This window comes from Dromiciops gliroides, chromosome 1 (genome assembly GCF_019393635.1).
Source record: "Dromiciops gliroides isolate mDroGli1 chromosome 1, mDroGli1.pri, whole genome shotgun sequence".
Taxonomy (NCBI): Eukaryota; Metazoa; Chordata; class Mammalia; order Microbiotheria; family Microbiotheriidae; genus Dromiciops; species Dromiciops gliroides.
This window is the reverse complement of record NC_057861.1, coordinates 48,217,186-48,240,360: the sequence shown is the minus strand read 5'-3', so window position 1 is coordinate 48,240,360 and position 23,175 is coordinate 48,217,186. Positions and strand designations below refer to the sequence as shown.

Here is a 23,175-nt window from a genome sequence, read left to right as displayed (position 1 = left end):
AGGAAGGAGTTTATCAGGAAGTGGGAGGTGACTGGGCTGTTCTCCCAACCCTCATGGGGGTAGTTAGTGGAAAAAGATGGCCTTTTAAAGATCTCTGCAGGAGAGGGGGCTGGGGGGATATAATGCAGCTGAGGGCCCAAGCTAGAGCTAGCTCCAAACCTCCTCCCTCCCTGAGTGAGCAAACCATAGATCTTATGTCTTAAAGGAAGGTCTCCCCTGAGATGGGCAGGCCTATGGCTCACCCAAGGTAGATCGTCTGGTCCCCAACCTTCCTGGAGTTCTCACCTCTCCCTCCAGGCATTATGGTTCAACCCTTACAAGTCACTTCTTCCTCACTACTGGTCTTTGAGCTCTCGGGCAGGCTGCTCAGCACAGTATCAGCAAGGATAGGGTCCACTCTTCCTTCAGCTATCCTAAAATGTGGAAGGACCTCAGGTCACTGCTGCCTCCTAGAACACTTTCCTGCCCTCAGATCTTGTTTCCTAATGCTATGAACCCCAGAAACCCTTGAGTCCAGTGTCTACCTGAAAAGAAACCCCCTCTCCAACCAGTAACAATTGGTCATCTAGCCACCACTTGGAGACTTCCACTGATGGAGAGCTCACTACCTCTTGAGGATCATAGGACCACAGATTTACAACCAGAAGGTACCTTAAAGTCCATCTCATCCAACACATATATGTTTTTATAGGCTAAGAGAAGTTATATGACTAACCTAGTCCCATATGAGTAGTAATTGACAGAGTTGTGATTTGAACTCAGGTCTTCTGACCCTAATTCCATCGCAAAAGGTAGAGTCTCCTTTTGACCAGTTCTAATTATTAGCAATTTTTTCCTTTTATGAAGCCAATGTCTTCCCCTTGCAATGTTTCCCCAGTGCTTTCAGTTCTACTCTCTGGGGCCAAGCATAACAAATCTCTTCCAAGTGACGACCACATAGAACATATTTGATCATGTCCCCTATAGGTCTTCTTTTATTCAGGTTAAACTGTTCCAACCCTTTTATGGCTCAGACAACAAGTTCCTTACCATCCCACGGTGGAGCTGGGGGCTACAAGGTTAAGATCAACATCTTTCATTAGATGGGCCCTTCTCTCTGGGACCTCCATTTGTCTTCCAGGTAAGAAGCCCTCAGAGAGGAATGTGTAAATTCTATCCTGGGCTGTTAGGGCCGCACGGAGTCAGAAAAATTCCAGGTTGGGAGAGTTAGGAGACTCTGTCCTGGCTTTGTCCCTATGTGGCCAAGGGTAAACTTTCCCCTAGCCAAAGCTTGGGTTTTCCTTCTGTCAAGTTTAGGGAATTTGACTGCAATCTCTTCGTTTCTTCAGCTTTGACATTATAGGAAAGAATGCCAAGGAGAAAAGCCAAGTAGCTTCAAAGGGTACCTGGAGCCAACTGGTGACCAAGGAATATACTGGCCACAGGGTGGTGCTGCAGGCACACTGCAGGCACGGGTGTGTAAAAGAAGGCCACACTATGGTGCTGTGGTCATAGGGGTGAGAACAGAGATGATGGCTAGAAGCCAGGGTTGTAATAACAAAGCTCAGAATGTACCCAATGTACAGAGTAGCTGATGGTTAGACTAGTCGCAGGACATACACATGGTGACATTGGTTAGAAAACTGTCGGTAGGGGGCGGCTAGGTGGTGCAGTGGTTAAAGCACTGGCCCTGGATTCAGGGGGACCTGAGTTCAAATCCGACCTCAGACACTTGACACTTACTAGCTGTGTGACCCTGGGCAAGTCACTTAACCCCCATTGCCCCGCAAAAAAAAACCAAAAAAAAAAACTGTCGGTGGCCATGTGATATTGGCCACATGGCGATGCTGTGGTCCCATAGGGTAGCCTAGGGATCCAGTGGCCACACCTGATGCTGAAGATGTTCATTAGAATAAAAACCCAGGATATATAAAACGGCCACACGACGGCGCTATTGTCATGAGCGTTAGCAGAGAGCTTTCGCTCAAGCTCACATTGGTCACGTAAGACAGAAGTTTAAGACATACACACACTGGCCACATGATGGCGCTGAGGTCATAGAAGTTAGATTAGATCCCTAAAATCTAGACTATGCCCACAGTGGCCACATGGTGGAGATATGGGTCATACAGGTTAGAACACAGCCCAAATGGCCACACGTCGGCACTGCAGACACACGGGCTTGCTCAGCATCCCCGGGTGGAACGCCTGTAGGGAGGGGGTGGGAATGGGGAGCTGCCGCCTGCCCCCATCCACACTCTCACCATACCCTCCGCCCCTCAGCCTCCGGAGTCGGTCTCCAGGCCCACCACGATCTAACCACAAGGTTGTTAGAGGGGCCAGAGGCTGGGCAAGACAAAGCGGTGAACGCCCAATCTGGAAGCGGAGGCGCACCGCTGAGGCCTCTGGGAAATGTAGTGTAGAGGCGGACAGGTTTGACCCCCCCCCCAAAGGATTCTGGGAATGGTAGTTCGGCTTAGGGGCTTTGACGTCCTGGGTGGGTGAGCGCAGGGTTACCCAAAGATGCTAGAGACTGGTCTTTTCTTTCCGGGTCTTTACAGTAATATTCAATTCAGCAAATATTGATTAAGAGGCCGCTTGTGTCTTGGATGGAATTTCACTTCTGACACTAGCTGTGTGACCCTGGGCAAGTCACTTAACCCTGATTGCCTCAAACATCCAGGGCCATCTCCAGTCGTCCTGATCTATATCTTGCCACTGGACCCAGATGGCCCTGGAGGAGAGAGTGAGATTAGTATCTTTTCACAGCCCTACCTCACTTAAATCCAATTCACTGCAGCAAGTCATAACATCACCCCGATGTCATGGTCTTCTTCAAAAATGAAGGACGGGGACAGCTAAGTGGTGCAGTGGGTAAAACACCGGCCCTGGATTCAGAAGGACCTGAGTTCAAATCCAGCCTCAGACACGACACTTACTAGCTGTGTGACCCTGGGCAAGTCATTTGACCCTCATTGCTCCACAAAAAAGAGAGAAAAAGAAGGACAAACAACAGCTTGAACCTAGAGCCTAGAAGACCTGCATTTAAATCTTAACCTCTGTTGATACTTAGTAGCAGTGTGAGTAGTGTGAATGCAGGCAAACTCTTCCTAATTCTCAGGGAACCAGCAGCTTCGCAGAATGTTTCATTTTTTTTGTTTGTTTGGGTTTTTTTTTTTTTTGCAGGACAATGGGGGTTAAGTGACTTGCCCGGGGTCACACAGCTAGTAAGTGTCAAGTGTCTGAGGCTGGATTTGAACTCAGGTACTCCTGAATCCAGGGTGGGTGCTCTATCCACTGCACCACCTAGCTGCCCCCAAGAATGTTTCATTTTAGAAATGGTGAAACTTCCACCCAGAGGTGGGAAAACTTCATCTCATAGGGTCATGGACTTAGAGCTTAAGTAAGGCCTGCCCATGGCCGCACAGAGAGGAAACCTCTTTTGGGAAAGAGGCCACAAACATTTCCTCTTGGCCTCTGGGATGGGGGGATGGTATTCTGAGGCAGAGTGCTGGAAGTCTGGTTCCCTTTGAATGGGCCTCCAATCCCTTCTGGAAGTAGGGAATGGGTACCCTGGCTCAGAGAGTTGATCCCAGAACCCTCTGTCACAAGTCTGAATCCTTATGTCCTTGTCATTTCTGAAGACGCACAATGGTTTGATGTCTTAGATGGAAGGAATCCTTGAAAACATCTAGTTCACACTTCCTGGGCAGAGATCTCCTTGACAGCCCACATCCATTTAAAGACTTCCATTGTTGGAGGAACCCCATGATTTCCAGAGCAAGCCTCTTTCATTTTAGGGAGTTTTTAATTATTAGAAAGTTTTTCCTTTTTTATTTATTTTTCATTTTTCTGAGAGGCAATGAGGGTTAAGTGACTTGTCCAGGGTCATACAGCTAGTAAGTGTCAAGTGTCTGAGGCCAAATTTGAACTCAGGTCCTCCTGAATCCAGGGCCAGTGCTTTATCCACTGTGCCACCTAGCTGCCCCTCCCTTTTATATTGTACCTGTTATGATGAATGTATGGATCACCTGGATTTGATGGAGCTGCCTTATTATCCAAAAGGATTTTATGAAACCCTGGATTAATAGGAACAAAATGCCCTTTGATTGAACTTCAAACTGAACCCAGATAGCCATCAGATAAGTCCCTATCTGCTGACTTCTTTCCCCAGGATAGTAAGTCCCTATCTTTTAAAAACATCAGGGCATCCTCCTTGCCAAACCCCATTTTTTGGGAATCATATAATCTTTTTTTTTTTTTTTTGGTGAGGCAATTGGGGGTTAAGTGACTTGCCCAGGGTCACACAGCTAGTAAGTGTTAAGTGCCTGAAGCTGGATTTGAACTCAGGTCCTCCTGAATCCAGGGCCAATGCTCTATCCACTGAGCCGCCTAGCTGCCCCCAGGAATCATATAATCTTATCATAATGTTTCTGGTAAGTCGAACTATCAAACTGATTGATATTTCCTACAGGTATAACTGAAATTGTTAGACTGATTTGCATTCTTGTCAAGTATTTGCTTTTAGGTTGATTTGTATCATGCTAATGAAACTGATAACACCCTGTAACCAGTGAGCAAAGAAACCTTATATACCCTTATAAAGAGGGAGTCTTTAAGCTCCTTCTTTGGAAGGGGTTTCTGCATGATTCAGGCCTACTTGTCCTTGGGACAAATAAACTGGTACTATGTTTTTCTTGTCTGTCTCTGATCTGGTTTTCCCTGTAGGAGAAAATACGAAAATAATTTCTCTGATCTGTTTTTATTTTCTGTAGGAGAAAGGCAGAAAACCAAAAATCGACATACCTGAATCTGTCCCCTCTATGATCTCCCTCCCCTCCCCTTCAAGTCCACATAGAATCATTCTCATAGTTCTTCTAGATACAGTCTTCCCCTCCTCCCTGTCGGTTCATTTCTTCAGGATAAACGTTCCCATTTCCCTCAGTTGATCTTCACGATGTATGATCTTTTCAGAAGTCACTCTTCTATGAATTTGGCCTTGTTTGTCAATGTCTTTCCTGGGCTCTGACTCTGAAAATGAATGACAAAGTATTTGTTATAAGCTATTGTTATATGCTATGTATTGTGCTAGGCTCTGGGAAGATATATAGAAAACTGAGACAGTCCCTGCTCTCGCCTTCTAATGGGATGGATGACAGTACTGCTGATCTGGTTTGATCGTGACAGAACTTAGCTGCATCATAACCTCTCCCTTTTGGAAAATGGCCACTTTTATTTTTACCATCTTTTTCTGTTTCTTTTTTTTCTCTTCCATATGACACCAGGTCTTATTTTAAAATTTAATTTAATTTTTTGGTAAGGCAATTGGGGTTAAGTGACTTGCCCAGGGTCACACAGCTAGTGTCAAATATCTGAGGACAGATTTGAACTCAGGTCCTCCTGAATCCAGGGTCAGTGCTTTATCTACTGCGCCACCTAGCTGTCCTGACACCAGGTCTTATACCAAGTTTGCAGCCACTAAGAGAACCCAGAGACCATGGCCCCACTTGGAATCCCTTCTCATCTTCTCCTTCTGGCTTTCCTTGATTCCTTCAAGTCTCGGCTAAAATACTGCCTTCTGCAAAAAGCCTTTCCTGATCATCCTGAATACTAGTGCCTTCTTTCTGAGATTAGTTCTAATTGATCTTGTGTGTATGTTTGTGTACACACAAATAAATTATAATTATACATTGTATCATATTACATATTATAATATAAGATTATATGTATGTATGTATGTATGTGTATGTGTGTATATATATATATAAATTTGTACATAGCGTTTTGTACGATCTCTTTCCCCTATCTCCCATTAAGTTGAGAGCAGGGATTGTCTTTTGTTTTTGTTTCTCTAGTGTTCAGCATAGTTCCAGGCATATCGTAGGTATTTAATAAATGCTTATTGACTGACTGTCTCTGCAAATTATAGTCTTAGAGAATGGGTGTAGAGAGTGGGATGCTGAAAAGTTAAGTGACTTGCCCAGGGTCATTTAGCTAGTAAGCATCAGAGAAGGAGCTCAGAATCATCTTCCTGATTCTGAGCCCACTCCTCTGCCTCTGCTGACATGAGCTTACCTGTATAAAGTGCTTTACTCAGATTATTGTTTTGGGGTCTCATAAAAACTCTGTGACGTATAGTACAGCATGTGTTATAAATTGTAATATTTTACAAATGAGGCAGTCAGGGAGAGGAACAAGCATTTATCAATCATCTAGTTATGTGCCAGACACTGTGCCAAGCACTTTAGAAGTATTATCTCAAATGAAGAAACTGAGGATTGGATACAAGCGACTTGCTTAGGGTCACACAGCTAATAGGTGTCACACTTCCTTACAAAAACCACATGCTCGAACCAGGAGAACATTGTACACAACATCGACAACATTGTGTGATGATCAACTGTGATAGACTTGACTCTTCTCAGCAATACAATGATCCAAGATAATTCCAAAGGACTCATGATGGAAAATGCTCTCCAAATCCAGATGCAGATTGAACCATACTGTTTCTACTTTTTTTTGTTTTTGTTTTTTGATGTTTTTCCCTTTTGTTCTGATTCTTCTTTCACAGCCTGACTAATGCATAAATAGGTTTAATGTGATTTTACATATATAACCTATTGCTGCCTGTCTTGGGGAGGAGGGAGGGAAGGGTGGGAGGGAGAAAAATTTGGAATTCGAAATCTTATAAAAACAAATGTTGAAAACTATCTCTACATGGAACTAGGAAATAATAAAATACTTTTATGATAAAAAAAAATCACATGCTCTTCCCTGCTTCTTAGTAAGAACACTAAGCTATTAGGGAGAAAGTCACTCTTTGGAGGAAATAGTAGTGCTGTCCCTGTAGGTCCTATGCAGCAGGACTACTACCACTCCCAGAATCCTCAGTTCTGTGTCCTTGCCTATTTCCCAGAGGCTTCAGCGGCCCCACTCCATTTCCGCCTTGGCAAAGTTAGCTCTTTGTCCTTTGTTTTGGCCAGCCACGTGGGCGGATTCCATGCTTGCGGGGTGGGGTGCGGTGGGGAGGGGGGGAGCTTCAAAGCTCCACATTGCCCCACTCCACCCCGCTGTTGTCCTGGGGTGGGGTGGGGGGGAAGGTATGGCTACAAGATATTGCGCAGAGATCTCCCGGATAGGGAGAGCGGGGAGCGTTATAAGAGTTATAAACTAGCTTGGGAGTTCGGATCTAAATAGGTGGCCACAGCGCCATCCTATGGCCATCATAAGTACGGCCGTATTTCTTTTAATTTGTTTTGTCACAGTGCCACCTCATGGCCGCTGTTGGTAAATTCATGGATTTTTATTCCAATCTGTTTAGCCACAGCGACTGCCTGTGGTCCCTATCTAGCCTGGTTAGCCACAGCACCACCATGTGGCCACTGTATGTAAATTCTGGTTTCTGTAAAACTGCCCTGAGGAAACAGATTTGGAACCTCTTTAAGGGAAGAACCCAGCTAAAGAGGCCCGCTGCTCCCACACCTGCATGACATAGGGAGGCTGTGATAAGGGTCTGTCTGGCCTCAGATAGTGGGTCTGGGAGCAATGGGGGGGGGGGAATGCCAAGTTACAGATTTTGAAGATTTTCTAAAAAATCAGACCTGGTCAAAAGTGGAATGGGATAATGATGATGATGACAATAACAATAACAATGCTAGATAACATTTCTATAGTGCTTTAAAGATTACAAAATGCTTTACATATATTAACTTATTTTATCCCTTCACCTGAACTCTTAGAGTTGATTACTTAAATTTTTTTTTTTTTTTTTTTTTTTTTTTTTGCGGGGCAATGGAGGTTAAGTGACTTGCCCAGGCTCACACAGCTAGTAAGTGTCAAGTGTCTGAGGACAGACTTGAACTCAGGTACTCCTGAATCCAGGGCCGGTGCTTTATCCACTGCGCCACCTAGCCTCCCTTGTTGATTACTAATAAGAGATAGCATAGAAGGGATTCCCATCAAGCTCAGGGTTGGAGTAGGTCCCTTTCAGTCCTCAGATTTGGTGAAGGCTGGCCTTGGGGGAGGGGAGGAAGGGAAGGGCATTCTTTTTTTTTTTTAATTTTTTTTTTTTTACATATAAGGTATTTTATTTTTTCCGTTACATGTAAAGATAGTTCTCAACTTTTGTTTATACAAGCTTTCCAATTTCAGATTTTTCTCCCTTCCTCCCCTCCCTCCCCCCTCCCTTAGACAGCAGGTAATCTGATATAGGGTTATATCTATATATCTATATATCATATCCATATCCATATATATATACACACACATATATATATACACATAATAACATTAATCCTATTTCTGCATTAATCCTGTTACAAGAGAAAAAATCAGAGCAGTGATGCAAAACCTCAAAATAGAAAAAAAAACCAACAGCACCCAAAACAAAAGAAATAGTATGGTTCAATCAGCATCTATACTCCACAGTTCTTTTTTTTTTTTTTTTCTTGGATTTGGAGATCCTCTTCTATCATGAGTTCCCTGGAACTCTTCTGTACCATTGCATTGGTGAGAAGAATATAGTCCATCACAGTAGGTCAACACTCAATGTTGATGATACTGTGTACAATGTTCTTCTGGTTCTGCTCATCTCACTCATCATCAGCTCACGTAAGACCCTCCAGGTTTTTCTGAACTCCTCCTGCTCATCATTTCTTACAGCACAATAGTATTCCATTGTATTAATATACCACAACTTGTCCAGCCATTCCCCAATTGATGGGCACCCCCTCAACTTCCAATTCCTTGCTACCACGTAAAGAGCAGCTATAAATATTTTTGTACATGTGGGTCCCTTTCCCCCTAAGGGAAGGGCATTCTGAGGGACAGGAATTCATCTCAGTAGGAGGCATACCTGACCTGGTTTCTCCCCAATTTTAGGGCTAGAAAGTTGCAGGAAGAAGCCTGGACCTGAGAGGTTCCTGATCAACTTGTCTGGGAGCTTCAGGCTCTGGGAGGAAGATTACCACACCTGGGGGAATGGTAAAAAGGAGGCTGATGTTGGTGTTGTCATTCATTACCTGGGTTTTAGGGAGATCCTCCTCTGGTGCTGCCACCTTCTGCCCTTTCCTTCTGCCCACTTGGTCCCTGAGCAAGCAGAAATATGTTTGGCATTTCAGGAATCTTTCTCTCTCTTTCTCTCTTTCTCTCTTTCTTTCTCTCTTTCTTTCTTTCTTTCTTTCTTTCTTTCTTTCTTTCTTTCTTTCTTTCTTTCTTTCTTCCTTCCTTTCTTTCTTTCTTTCTTTCTTTCTCTCTTCCTTTCTTCCTTCCTTTCTTTCTTCCTTCCTTTCTTTCTTTCTTTCTTTCTTTCTTTCTTCCTTCTTTCTTCCTTCTTCCTTCCTTCTTCCTTCTTTCTTCCTTTCTTCCTTCTTTCTTCCTTCCTTTCTTCCTTCCTTCTTTCTTCCTTTCTTCCTTCTTTCTTCCTTTCTTCCTTCTTTCTTCCTTTCTTCCTTCTTTCTTCCTTTCTTCCTTCTTTCTTCCTTTCTTCCTTCTTTCTTCCTTTCTTCCTTCTTTCTTCCTTTCTTCCTTCTTTCTTCCTTTCTTCCTTCTTTCTTCCTTTCTTCCTTCTTTCTTCCTTTCTTCCTTCCTTTCTTCCTTTCTTCCTTCCTTTCTTCCTTTCTTCCTTCCTTTCTTCCTTTCTTCCTTCCTTTCTTCCTTTCTTCCTTCCTTTCTTCCTTTCTTCCTTCCTTTCTTCCTTTCTTCCTTCCTTTCTTCCTTCCTTTCTTCCTTTCTTCCTTCCTTTCTTCCTTCCTTCCTTCCTTTCTTCCTTTCTTCCTTCCTTTCTTCCTTTCTTCCTTCTTCCTTCCTTTCTTCCTTCCTTCCTTCCTTTCTTCCTTCCTTCCTTCCTTTCTTCCTTCCTTTCTTCCTTTCTTCCTTCCTTTCTTCCTTTCTTCCTTCCTTTCTTCCTTTCTTCCTTCCTTTCTTCCTTTCTTCCTTCCTTTCTTCCTTTCTTCCTTCCTTTCTTCCTTCCTTCCTCTCTTCCTTCCTTCCTCCCTTCCTTCCTTTCTCCCTTCCTTCCTTTCTTCCTTCCTTCCTTTCTTCCTTCCTTCCTTTCTTTCTTCCTTCCTTTCTTCCTTCCTTCCTTCCTTCCTTCCTTCCTTCCTTCCTTCCTTCCTTCCTTCCTTCCTTCCTTCCTTCCTTCCTTCCTTCCTTCCTTCCTTCCTTCCTTCCTTTCCTTCTTATTTTTTAAACAAGGTCTTCCTAATTCCTGTTTCCAGTGAGAAAGTATAGGGAGTGGGCAGATTCTGCCCATTGTATAACTCCTGGATCTCCCCTTGCTTATCCACTGTTTCTTAGTTCAGACACTCCAGGGTTCCAGGTTAGAAGTCCCCTCTCTAATGCTGGTGACCAACCCCAATTCCTTGCCACCACGAAAAGAGCAGCTATAAATATTTTTGTACATGTGGGTCCTTTTCCCTTTTTTATGATCTCTTTGGGAAAAAGACCTAATAGTGGTATTGCTGGGTCAAAGGGTATGCAAAACTTTATAGCCCTTAGGGCATAGTTCCAAACTGTTCTCCAGAATGGTTGGATCAGTTCACAGCTCCACCAACAATGCATTAGTGTTCCAATTTTTCAATAGCTTCTCCAACATTTATTATTTTCCTTTTTTGTCATATTAGCCAATATGTATACCTTAGTTTCTTACATGTATTCTATAATTTAGTGACATCAAACCCCTTGCTCTTCCTCATACATGATTCTCCAATTCCCAACTCTGAGTGTTTCCCCTGGTGCCTGGAACTCTTTCCCTTCTCATGTCCTGGATTTCCTGACTTCCCTCAGGTCTCAGCTAAAGACCTACCTTCTATGAGCATCAATCGTGATCCTTTATTCTTGAGTTGTTTATTCACCATCCTTTTAATAATATCAGAGTCAGATATCAAAGTCAAGGTTACTGATCTTCAGTTTTCACTCTCCATTCTCTTCCCTTTTTTGAAAATCAAGACATTTGATCAGTCCTATGGTAACCTTTTTATTCCCCATGATCTTTCTTAATTTTTTTTTGTAATTCTGAACTTGACAAACCTAAACTGTCCATGTACAAAGAAGAGCAGAAAAAGAAGATTGTATATGAAACCGAATCTCTATTACACATAGATTGGTTTTGAGTACATAATAAAGTCAGTATTTCAAAGCTGTCTTGATTGTGTCTCTCTGAGCTTTCTCCTATTCTCTTCTGATCATTCAAAATGTTTCACTGGCTCTCTTTTCCCCCTCCCCCTCCCTCTCTTCCTCTCTCCTTCCCTTCCTCCTTTCCTCCCTCTCTCCATACCTTTTTTTTTCTCTCTCCCATTCTTTAATAAAAAAATCCAGCATCCATTTCTTGTTTTTTTTTAAATTATGAATAGAATTTTATTTTCCAAAATATATGTAAAAACAAAATTTTAACATCAATTTTAAAAAAACTTTGAGTTCCAATTTCTCTTCCCCGCTCCATTCCCACCCCCCACCCACAAGAACTCAAGCAATTCAAAATAAGTTATACATGAGTAGTCATGGAAAAATTTCCATATTAGCTAGTTGTGAGAGAAAACAGTAAAAAAAAAAAAACCCAAAACTTCAGATTAAGGAATTGTCAAAGAGGAAATGAAAAAAATATTTTTAAATGTGTTTCCATCTGTTTTCAGATACTATCAGTTCTTTCTCTACAGATGAGCTGCAATCTTCATAAGTCTTTCAGGGTTATATTGGATCATTGCCTTGCTGAAAATAACCACATACCTCCCAGCAGATTGTCCTCCACTATTGCTGTTATTTTGTATACAGTACATTTCACTCTGCTTCAGTTCATGTAGGTGTTTCCAGGTTTTTCTGATAGTATCCTGTTCATCATAACCTTTATATAGTACCTTAAGCTTGACAGAGAATTTTCTTCATAAAAGCCCAGCAAATTAGGTACCATATGGGCAGCTAGGTGGCACAGTGGACAGAGCACCAGCCCTGGAGTCAGGAGGACCTGAGCTCAAATCTGGCCTCAGAAACTCAACACCCACTAGCTGCACGACCTTAGGCAAGTCACTCAACCCTAACTGCCTCACAAAACAAAAGAAAACAAAAAGTAGGTACCATGCGTTTTGCCATTATAATCAATCATCATAACTATTTCCCTCCATCCCACTCCCTTCTCCTGACATTTACTCTATCTTCTTTTTACCTATTCCTCCTCAGAGGTGTTTTACTTCTGACTATCCTCTCCCTCACTCTGCACTCCCTTTTTTCACCCTTCCTTCCTTCCTTCCTTATCCTCTTCCCCTCCTATTTTCCTGCAGGGTTAAATACATTGCTCTTCCCAATTGGGTATGAAAGCTATTCTGTCCATGAGCCCACTCCAATGAGATCAAGGTCCCTGAGCTAATTCTGTGTTCTAAATTTTTCTTCCTCCCTCCCTCCTCAACCCTCCCTATGAGATCAAGCAATTCAATGTCATACTTGTGCAGTAATGCAGAACATCTTCATCTTCCTTGAAAGTGTTTTGCTTTTTACTGCTCTCTTCCCCAATCTGCCCTTTCCTCCTTCCATTCTTCCCCCTCCTTTTCTCCCTCCCCACCCAGGGCAAAAATATATTACTATATCTACTTGAGTATGTATGTTAGTCCTTCTTTGAGCCAATTCTGATGATATTAAGGTTCACTCATTCCTCAACTTCTTCGCCCTCTTCTACTCTCCTCCATAAGCTTTCTTCTTGTTTCCTTCATGTGAACTACCTCTCCCCAGACCATATCTCCCCTTCTCCCTCCCCCAGTTTATTCCTCCTACACCTCAACCCTATTTTAATGATGTCATCATGGATTAGTTAGGTGGCACAGTGGACAAAGCACCAGCCCTGGACCCAGGAGGCCCCCCCCAAGCCCAAATCCAGCCCCAGACATAAGACACCCCACCCTGTCTGCCCTACAAGGAACAAAACATAAATGCTTTACAGATATCATCCCTTCATATTCAGTTCAGCCCTGTCTTCTGTGAATTTCTTACTGAGATAGTTCTTATGATTTCAAAGTATTATCTTCCCATGTAGTTTGATCTTTTAATATCCCTCACGAACAGTTTGATCTTTTAATATCCCTCACGAAATCTTTTTCCTGTTTACCTTTTTATGCTTCTCCAGGATCTTGTATTTGAAAGCCAAATTTTCTATTCAGTTCACAAATGCTTGAAAGACCTCTTTCTCATTGAAATCCCATTTTTGCCTCTGAAAAATTATACTCAGTTTTGCTGGGTATGTGATTTTTGGTTGAAGTCACAGTTCCTTTGCTCTTTGGAATATCATATTCCATGCCCTTCAGTCCTTTAATGTAGAAGCTGCTAGATCATGCTTTATCCTTATTGGATCTCCAAAATATTTGAATTCCTTTTTTCTAGATGCTTTCAGTATTTTCTCCTTGACCTGGGAGTTCTGGAATTTGGCTATAACATTCCTGGAGGTTTTCCTTTTGGGATCTTTTTCAGGAGGTGATTGGTGGATTCTTTCAATTTCTATTTTAGCTTCTGCTTCTAGAATATCAGGACAATTTTCCCTCACAGTCTCTTGGAGGATGGTGTCTAAGCTTTTGTTTTGGTCATGGTTTTCAGGTAGTCCAATGATTTTCAAATTATCTCTCCTAGATTTATTTTCTAGGTCAGCTGTTTTTCCAAGGAGATATTTCACATTGCCCTCTATTTTTTCATTTAATTGGATTTGCTTTACTGTGTCTTGGTTTCTCATAAGGTCACTAGCTTGCATTTGTTCAATCCTAATTCTTAGGCAGTTATTTTCATGAGACAGTTTTTAAATCTCCTTTTCCATTTGGCTTTTCAAACTGTTGACTTTTTTCTCATGACTCTCCTGCATCGCTCTCATTTCCCTTTCCATTCTTTCCTCCTTTTTTCTACATCTTCTTTCTATTTCTCCTACTTTCTGTTCAAAGTCCCTTTTGAGAGTTTCCATGGCCTGAGACCAGTTCATATTTTTCTTGGAAGCTTTGGATGTTGGAGCTTTGACCCTGTTATTATCTTCTTCTGAGGTTGTATTGTGATCTACCTTAACCCCAAAGAAGTTTTTGATGGTCTTCTGCTTTCTCTGCCTACTCATCCTGGCTTACTATTTCTTGGCTTTTAACTTCTTCTTAAAGTGCGGTGCTGCTTCCAGGACACACTGTTCAAGCTACAGCATGGCCCAGGGGGATTGTTGGGCTTCTTCTCAGCCTGACTGGCCTCACTTTTATTTGATTTTAAACTCTCCACTTTGGGAGGGTGGTGCTGGTGGGGGTGGGGTGGGGCTGCTTCTCGGCTCCACTCCTGTTCTCAGCTTCAGAGGGTCCCAGGTGTTTTGGGTTGAGAGGGGGCAGGCTTTAATTTCACCTGGCCTATTCTCAGGTCCGGAGATAACCTCAGGCTTACTTTACCTTAGTAAAACCAACCAGCAAAGCTTTCTGTCCTGTGGTTCTTAGCTTCCGATGAGACTTCTCCCCTGCTCCCCTCACCCACCTGGGTCTCCTGCCGCTCAGGATTTCTTCCTGGTTCCCCACTGGGGTAGGACAGTCAAATCCTTCCCCCCAGTCCACTGGTACCCCCGCACTTACCACCCCCCCCCCCCAAGCCGTTCAGTCCGACCACGCGATCGGTTCCAGAAGACACTGGTGCTGTAGCTGATTCAGAGGCACTGGGGCAAATTCCTCTGGTGGGTGTCTGGTGTGTCGGCCCAATTGCAGGGTTAGGCTTTATTCGTGACCCAGCACGGCCCCCTGAAATTTATCTATAGATGGAGAAAACTCTCAGCCCCTATTTTTGTGTTTTTCTGCCCCAAGGATTCTTTTATTGCTATTTTTGGGGTGATTGTATCAGGAGCCTTGTGGGTTTAATGTCTTTCCTCCACCATCTTGGCTTTGCCCCCCACAACTCTTTCTTGTAACAGAAAAGAACTACCAAGCACTGATCAGAGCTCTTAAGTCTTTCAAATTTTTGTTTTTTGGTTGGGCAATAAGGGTTAAGTGACTTGCCCAAGGTCACACAGCTAGTAAGTGTCAAGTGTCTGAGGCTGGATTTGAAGTCAGGTCCTCCTGACTCCAGGACCGGTGCTCTATCCACTGCACCACCTAGCTGCCGAAAATTGTTTTTTAAAATAATGTAATTGTATTCATTTATCTGGTTCTGCTCACTTCACTGTGCATCAGTTTATACAAGTCTTCTTAGGTTTTTTTTATATACTGGAGGAGGGAAAGAAGTGTCAGATTATCATCATAAGTCATCTTTGAAAGGTCACGAGGAAAAAAATAACAAAAATCATTTGGAGGAAAAAAAATTCCAAGAATATCATGAAAAATAATGAAAACAGTCCATCCATCCATTGTCATTTCATATGGCACAATCATGTTCTGCTACATCTTATACCATGTTAAAGGCAATGTGGCATAGCAGAGAGCCAGCCTTGAATCTAGAAAGGCCTAGGTCAAGTCTTGCCTCTGACACATCCTAGCAGTGTAATTCAGACAAGTCATCTCAGTGTTCTTGGCTACTCTCTAAGGTGATGCTGCTAACAAAAGTACATATTTCTATCCTATTCATATACCAATAATGTATTGAGTCATCCTTCAATTGATGAGCTCTCTTTTAGTTTTTCAATCCTTTGCTACACAACAATTTGTGCTGCCATTTAACACTTTTGTATCTGTGGTTAATATAAGTATATATTGATATTTAAAATATATGTATAGGTACATACATACAGATAAAATTAAATAAGTAAACACACAGATAAATAAAAGTGTATATGAGTTTAGTGACTTTGAGTCTTGTTCGAAAGTACTTTCTAGAATGATTTTGAACCAATTCACACTTTCACTATCAATACATTACTGTCTCTCCTCCATATCTCTCTAACAATGATCACTTTTATTTTTTGTTATCTTTAGAAATTTGATAAGTATGTGGTAGAAACAGAATTGTTTTGTGTTTCTCTTATTAGTGATTTGAGAATTTTTTCATATGGTTGATGGTAGCTTGAATTTCTTCTTTTGAGAACTTCTTGTTCTTATACTTTTGTTGTTCAGTTGTTTCAGTCATGTCTGATTCTTTGTAACCCTATTTGGAGTCTTCTTGGCATAAATACTGGAGTGGTTTCTCATTTCTTTCTCCATCTCATTTTACAGATGAGGAAACTGAGGTAAACATGGTTAAGTGACTTGCCCAGGGTCACATAGCTAATAAGTATCAGAGAACAGATTTGAACTCAGTTCTTCCTGAGTCTAGGCCTGGTGTTCTATCCACTGTACCACCTAGATGACCTTCATATCTTTTCAGCATTTATCTATTAAGGAATGGATCTTGTCCTTATATATTTGGATCAGTTCCCAATATATCTTAGATAGCAGACTTTTATTGGGGAAACTTGCTGCAAAGATTTATTTCCCTAGTTAATCATTCCCCTTTTAATTTTAACTGCATTAATTTGTTTTCCTTTCTTTCTTTCTTTTTTTTTTTTGGTGAGGCAATTGGGGTTAAGTGACTTGCCCCGGGTCACACAGCTAGTAGTTGATTTGTTTGTGCCAAAGCTTTTCAATCTTATGTAAAAAACAGATTATCTGTGATCTCTCCTGTTATCCTCCCTACCCCTTGTTTAAGCAAGAACTCTTTGATAGAAGAGTTGCAAAATATATCTTCTTTAGTTTGTTTATGATGTGATCTTTTCTATCTGAGGCATATATCCATTTAGGGTGTGAGATGTTGGTCTAAACAACTTCTGGGTTTTTTTTTTTTTTTTGGTGGGGCAATGATGGTTAAGTGACCTGCCCAGTGTCACACAGCTAGTAAGTGTCAACTGTCTGAGGCTGGATTTGAACTCAGGTCCACCTGAATCCAGGGCCAGTGCTTTAACCATTGCACCACCTAGCTGCCCCCAGCCAAGTTGTTTTTGCAGTGTTCTAGCAGTTTCTGTGAAGTATCTTTACCCCAGTAATTGAGTGGGTTCTTTGGATTTATTGAACACTATGCTACTGTGTTCATTTGTTTCTGTATGCTGTGCACCTGTTCTGATCTACTGATCAATAAATATTTTTGAAAATCACTATTAAATTATTTTGATGATTACTCCTTTTCAGTGTAGATTGAAATGGGTACTGCTAGATCTTCTTCCTTCTCACTTTTTTTTTTCATTATTTCCCATGTGATTCATGACCTTTTTGGTTCTTCTAAATGAATTTTGCTATTTTTTTCCTTGTGACCTTTAAGTGATGATTACTGGCCAGTTCTTTTACTCCCCTGGTATTTAGTTCATTGTGGTCAGGTGACTTGAACTCATTAAAGGTAGTGACCTTCTCATTTCCCTACTTATTTTGAGTATCTGCTTCCTGTTAGCCACTTTAGATCCCTAATTTGCAGTTTAAAGCTCATTCTGGTTGGCTTTGAAAATAGACGTCAAATTAAGAGTTGACTTCTTTCTGTTGTTCACTGCCACCACCACCAACATCATCGATGTTATTATCATTATCACTATAATTTCCATCCTAAATAGTGGTCCTATTTTTATTTTGAGCCTTTCTTTTCCCAGCATAGTTCACAAACTATCTTTTTCTGCCATTTTATTTCCTTACTCCCCTCAGCTCATCATGGGATATAGTATTCCTGTTGCTTATTGGGCCAGACTGAATTTTTCTATTCATATTCTATTACCTGCCCTCGCTTCTATCTTCTTTACATGTTCCTTAAAATAAAAAAATAGATTTTATGCTTCTTGATTTTAGATTATAGTGATTTCCTGATATACTTTCACTCTCTTTCCTTTCAAAATCTTTCTCATAATAGAAAAATCAATTAAGCAAAACCAAGCAACAGGTTGACCCCATTTAACATAATATATCATATATGACATATATTTTATACACACACACATACACACACACACACACACACACACACACACACAATTCCCCCATCCCTTTACAGAAGGCTTTCCTGAGGCTGGGATTAATTCTTACCATTAACTAGAATTGGGCTTACTTTTCAGTGTAGTTTTCATTTCCATTATTGCAGTCATTGTGTCTATTGTTCTTCCGGTTCTGCTTATTTCAATATGCATTGATTCACATAGGTCTTCCAGTCCTGTCTGAATTCCTCTGATTCATTGTTTCTTAATGTGAAAAGATATGCCATTTTAATTATACTTTTAAAAAAGTCAAGTTGATACATTTCTTTCTTGAACATCCATACCACTCTCTTTATTTTTTTTCTTTTTCTTTCTTTCTTTCTTTCTTTCTTTCTTTCTTTCTTTTTCTTTCTTTCTTTCTTTCTTTCTTTCTTTCTTTCTTTCTTTCTTTCTTTCTTTCTTTCTTTCTTTCTTTCTTTCTTTCTTTCGCAGGGCAATGAGGGTTAAATGACTTGCCCAGGGTCACACAGCTAGTACATGTCAAGTGTCTGAGGTCAGACTTGAACTCAGGTCCTCCTGAATCCAGGGCTGGTGCTTTATTCGCTTCGCTATGCCACCTAGCTGCCCCCACACCACTCTTTTTAAACAAGACTCCTCATCAGAATTATTACTCATTGTGTCCTCAAAATTAAATTTAAAAATAAGTTTCTATCCTTTATAAATGAATTTTCCTTATAAGAATTTAGTCCATGGGATCCCACCTATCTTTTCTCTGGACCCTTTGAAATCTATTCTCTGGGAATCAAGGACACATCTTAGCCCTTGCCTGGCTTTCTTTTCCTAATTCCAAGATGGCATGGATAGGGCAAGGTGCTTAATCTTTCAGTGCTGCTGGAGATTCTCCAAGATAATGAATTTCAGAGGAATTGGTGATTTCCATGAATTTCCACAATTAGAATTTCATGTGCCAGGGAAGCTAGGTGGCACAGTGGATAGAGCACTGGCCTTGGAGTCAGGAGTACCTGAGTTCAAATCCAGCCTCAGACACTTAACACTTACTAGCTGTGTGACCCTGGGCAAGTCACTTAACCCCAATTGCCTCACTAAAAAAAAAAAAATAAAAAAAAAAAGAATTTCATGTGCTGATGACATCACAGGTCTGGACCCTCTTTTTCTGCTCAAAAAGTGTTGCAAACATTTCTCTCTATAATTTTTTTTTCCTTAGATTGAAGGACTCTGAGGAAACACTTTCTGGGTCCCAAGGAATAGTTTCTGCCATTCAGGTCCAAAGCTACTCCCCCTGATGTTTTTTTTTTTTCTTTTGCTGACAATTTCTCCCTAAATCCTGGATCATGATTAATCTCATTCTCTCTGGGGTGTCACTAAGTCATCTTCCTTTTATCCATCTAATTTAAGGTGGTAAGCATTTAGAAAGCTTTACTAAGAAATTAAAGATAAATTAAAAAATGCTTATAATGGCCAAGTTTGAATAGGCATAATCTTTCATTTCCTCTTAGCCAACCCTGTCTGAGACTTCTTCCTTCTCTTTAGCTTCTTCCTGTCTTCTAATTCTTTCCTACATGGTAAGGGAGATGCAGGGAAAGAATAACTGCCTAACTCAAAAGGGAAGTGGCGGATCATTTAAATGAGAATACCCTTAAAAAGGCTCATGTAAGCAATAGCCCTGGATTCAGGAGAACCTGAGTTCAAATCTGGCCTCAGACACTTGACACTTACTAGCTGTGTGACCCTGGGCAAGTCACTTAACCCTCATCACACCACCAAAAACAAATAAACAAACAAACAAAAAAACCCCCATGGGCTAAAGTCATCATTACTAGAATGACTCACATTTCTATAGTACATTAAGTTTTACACAAGGTATTCCTAACTACACTTTGAAGCATGTAATGTGTGAGATTAAAAATTGGATATATGAGCATTAAACTCCCCCTTTTAACTTTTCCCATATATATATATATATATATATATAAATCTCTCCCAGACCACTAAGAAAAAGAAGCCTTGGAGCTTTAATCAGTGAGGGATTAGTTTTTATTGCTTGGGAATTAATTAGACAACAAAAGGTGATACCAATTAGGGAAATAGGAAAGTAGAAATACAAATGAATAATCTTAGATCTAAGCTTAGTCTATATTCCTTTATAAAACTCACCAAATCCCAAACTGCCTGCCAGGCTGAGAACCAGCACCGAACACCAAACTCGTGAGCTGCCACGGCTAAGCTGAAAAGCCAGAGAGAGAACGAACTTCCCTTCCACCCTCAGTTTTAAGCTGGCGTCCTGGAAGTTTATCACAGACTCCTCCCCAAAAGGGAGGTCCTTCAAAAGCCGCTTCAAAAGCATGCACTCAACTCTCAAATGATTCAGCTAAAACTTCCGTTTTTTACCACAATTGTAAGGAATAAATAAAGGGGCAGCTAGGTAGTGCAGTGGATAAAGCACAGGTCCTAGATTCAGGAGGACCTAAGTTCAAATCCAACCTCAGACACTTGATATTTACTAGCTGTGTGACCCTGGGCAAGTCACTTAACCCTATTGCCCCACCAAAAGAAAAGAAAAGAAAAGGATGAAATAAAAATAATTGTATTGATATCTTCTGTTTACATATCACTTGTTTACTATGACTAATACATCCTTTCCCCCACACCCTCCCAGAGAGCCATCTCTTATAAAGAATAAAAAATGAGGAAGAAAGAAACTTCAGCAAAACTAATCAACATACTTCCAAAGTCTGCCTTATGCAGTGTTCCATATTCATGGTCCCCACCTATGCAAAGAAATGGAAGGAAATGTCTTCTCATAATTCTTCTTTTATGAGTCACTATAATTTTGAGGTATTCAGTTCTGATTATTTTGTTGTTATTGTTTCCATTTATATTATCATAACATTAATGTATATTGTTTTCCTGGTTCCTGGTTAATTCGATTTGCATCAATTCCTATGTTTTTTCATGAATGTCACAATTAATTTATTTGATTATTTCCCAGCGTAAAGTTGCTAGCTCTAAGGGGCTAAAATTCTAGCTAGACTGTCTAAAAATCTAATGAGTGGTTGCCATAAATTATAAGCTTTAGCAGGAGTTTAGACTTTTAAGTATTTATTAAGGAGCATAAGAATTTGGTGAGGAGAGAGAAAGAAGCCAAGATTCCTTCATCTATATATCTCAGGGACCCAGCATCTCAGCTCGACTCAAACTGAGGTCTCTGGTGAAAGAGAGAGAGAGTCCTTGCTCCTTCCTCCTCCCTGAAGCCTCCCTCGAAACCGGAAACCAGAAACACACACACACACAGAGCTCCAAGCTAATTGGCTGGTAGCTTTGATAAACAGAACTAACAGGTGGCTCTACAGCTGCAAGCTGGCCAGCTTCAGGACACTAAAGAGGTATGGCTTGTCCACACATGAATTCTCCTCATGGCAGAGCTTCCCTACAGTATCTCTCCAGCAGGGGAGTCATTCTAATTCTCACACCAGAATTAAAAAAATTTTCAATTAATCATCCTTTATTTTCTCTCCTTTATCCCATAGGGGGAACATTCCCTCAAATTTCTTAAAACAAATATACACAGTCATTTAAAAATAAATTCTTAAACATGACATTTTTTTGGTTGACATGATTGTCTTTATTTTATTTTTATTTTTAGTCATTCATTCATTTATATATATGTATATATTAATTAATTAATTAAAAATTTTGAGTTCCAAATTCTATCCCTCTCTCATTCCCTTCCTTCCTGCCCTCCCTGAGGTGGTGAGCAATCAGATATAGGTTATACATGTGCAGTCATGCAAAACATTATCATATTAATCATTTTATATAAAAAGACTCAGGTAAAAAAGAAAATGCAATGTAGCCTGCTTCAGTCTGTGTTCATTCAATTATCAGTTCTTTCTCTGGAGGTGGATAGTATGCTTTATCAGTAGTTCTTTGGGACTGTCTTGGATCATTGTATTGCTGAGAGTAGTTAAGTCATTCACCATTGCTCATAGAATACTAATGCTGTCACTGTGCATGGTTCTGGTTCTGCTCACTTCACTATACATCAGTTCATATAAGTCCTTCCAGGTTTTTCTGAAATCATCCTGCTTGTCATTTCTTATCACTCAATAAGTTCAGTCATTCCCCATTTGATGGGCATTCCTTTGATTTCCAATTCTTAGCCACCACAAAGAGCTGCTATAAATATTTTTTTGTACAATTTTTTTCCTTTTCTCTTTTTCACACTTACTATTGTTAACTGTTTCCCTCCATCCCACTCCCTTCCCCATGATATTCACTCCGTTATCTATTTTCTTTCACCCCATCCCTCCTCAAAGGGGGTTTGCTTCTGATTGCCCCTCCCCCAATCTGCTCTCCCTTCTTTCACCCTTCCCCCCTCATTTCCCTCCCCTCCTACCCCACTGCAGGGCTAGATAGATTACTCCACCCAATCGAGTGTGCAAGCTATTCCCTCCTTGAGCCAACTCTGATGGGTTAAGGTCTTTGAGCCAATTCTGATAAATGTAAGGCTCATTCACTGCTCAGCTTAGATAGATTACTCCATCCAGTTGAGTGTGCATGCTATTCCCTTCTTGAGCTGACTATGATGAAATTAAGGTCTTTAAGCCAATTCTGATGAGTGCAAGGTTCATTCACTGCCTCTCTCCTCCCCTATCACTCCCCCCACTCCATGAGCCCTTTCTTATTTCTTTCATGTGGGATTTCACACAATTCTACCTCTCCCCTCCCCCCTCCCCCAGTGCAGTCCTCTCAAACCTGACATTTTCAAAAATGTTTGCCTCATTCTACATCCTTCATTCAATCCCTTCTCTGTTAGGAGGTGGGTAGCACACTTCATTATTGGAGCATCAGGCCTCTGGAATTGTGGTAGATCACTTTGTTGATCAGAGTTCTCAACTCTTTTAAAGTTGTTTGTCTTTACAATATTATTGTTATTGTAGAAATTTTTCTCCTGGTTCTGATCACCTCTCTTTGTATCTGTTCCTAAAAGTCTTCTCTGAAAACATCCCCTTCATTTCTTTTTTTTTTTAAATTTTTGTAATGAACAAAAATGTACCTTCTCTGTATGTTCCTTGTTAATCATTGAATAAAAAAAAAAGCATGACCCTTGTAACAAACAAGCATAGTAAAGTAAAATACATTTCTGTATTGACCAGATTGAAAAATGTATGCCAAATTCTGTACTCTGAGTCCATCTCTCTTCTGTTAGGAAATAATTAGCATGTTTCATAATGAAATCCTGGATTTCTGGTTGGCCATCGCATTGATTAAATTTCTCATCTTTTGAAGTTATTTGTTTTTACAATGTTGTTATTGTATAAATTTTTCTCCTGGTT

General features: G+C 40.8%; 1 long non-coding RNA gene across 2 annotated transcripts; it reads right to left on the bottom strand.

Moving 5' to 3' along the window:
* Positions 1–4,846: 4,846 nt before the first annotated feature.
* On the bottom strand, positions 4,847–20,071 carry LOC122741019. 2 transcript variants are annotated; one of them, XR_006354805.1, is made up of 3 exons: positions 19,994–20,071; positions 17,931–18,082; positions 4,847–5,010 (listed from the first exon to the last, which is right to left on the bottom strand). It is a non-coding gene; the product is annotated as an uncharacterized LOC122741019 (long non-coding RNA). The 2 variants fall into 2 exon arrangements; XR_006354804.1 differs by having other exon boundaries at positions 17,953–18,082.
* Positions 20,072–23,175: the final 3,104 nt, after the last annotated feature.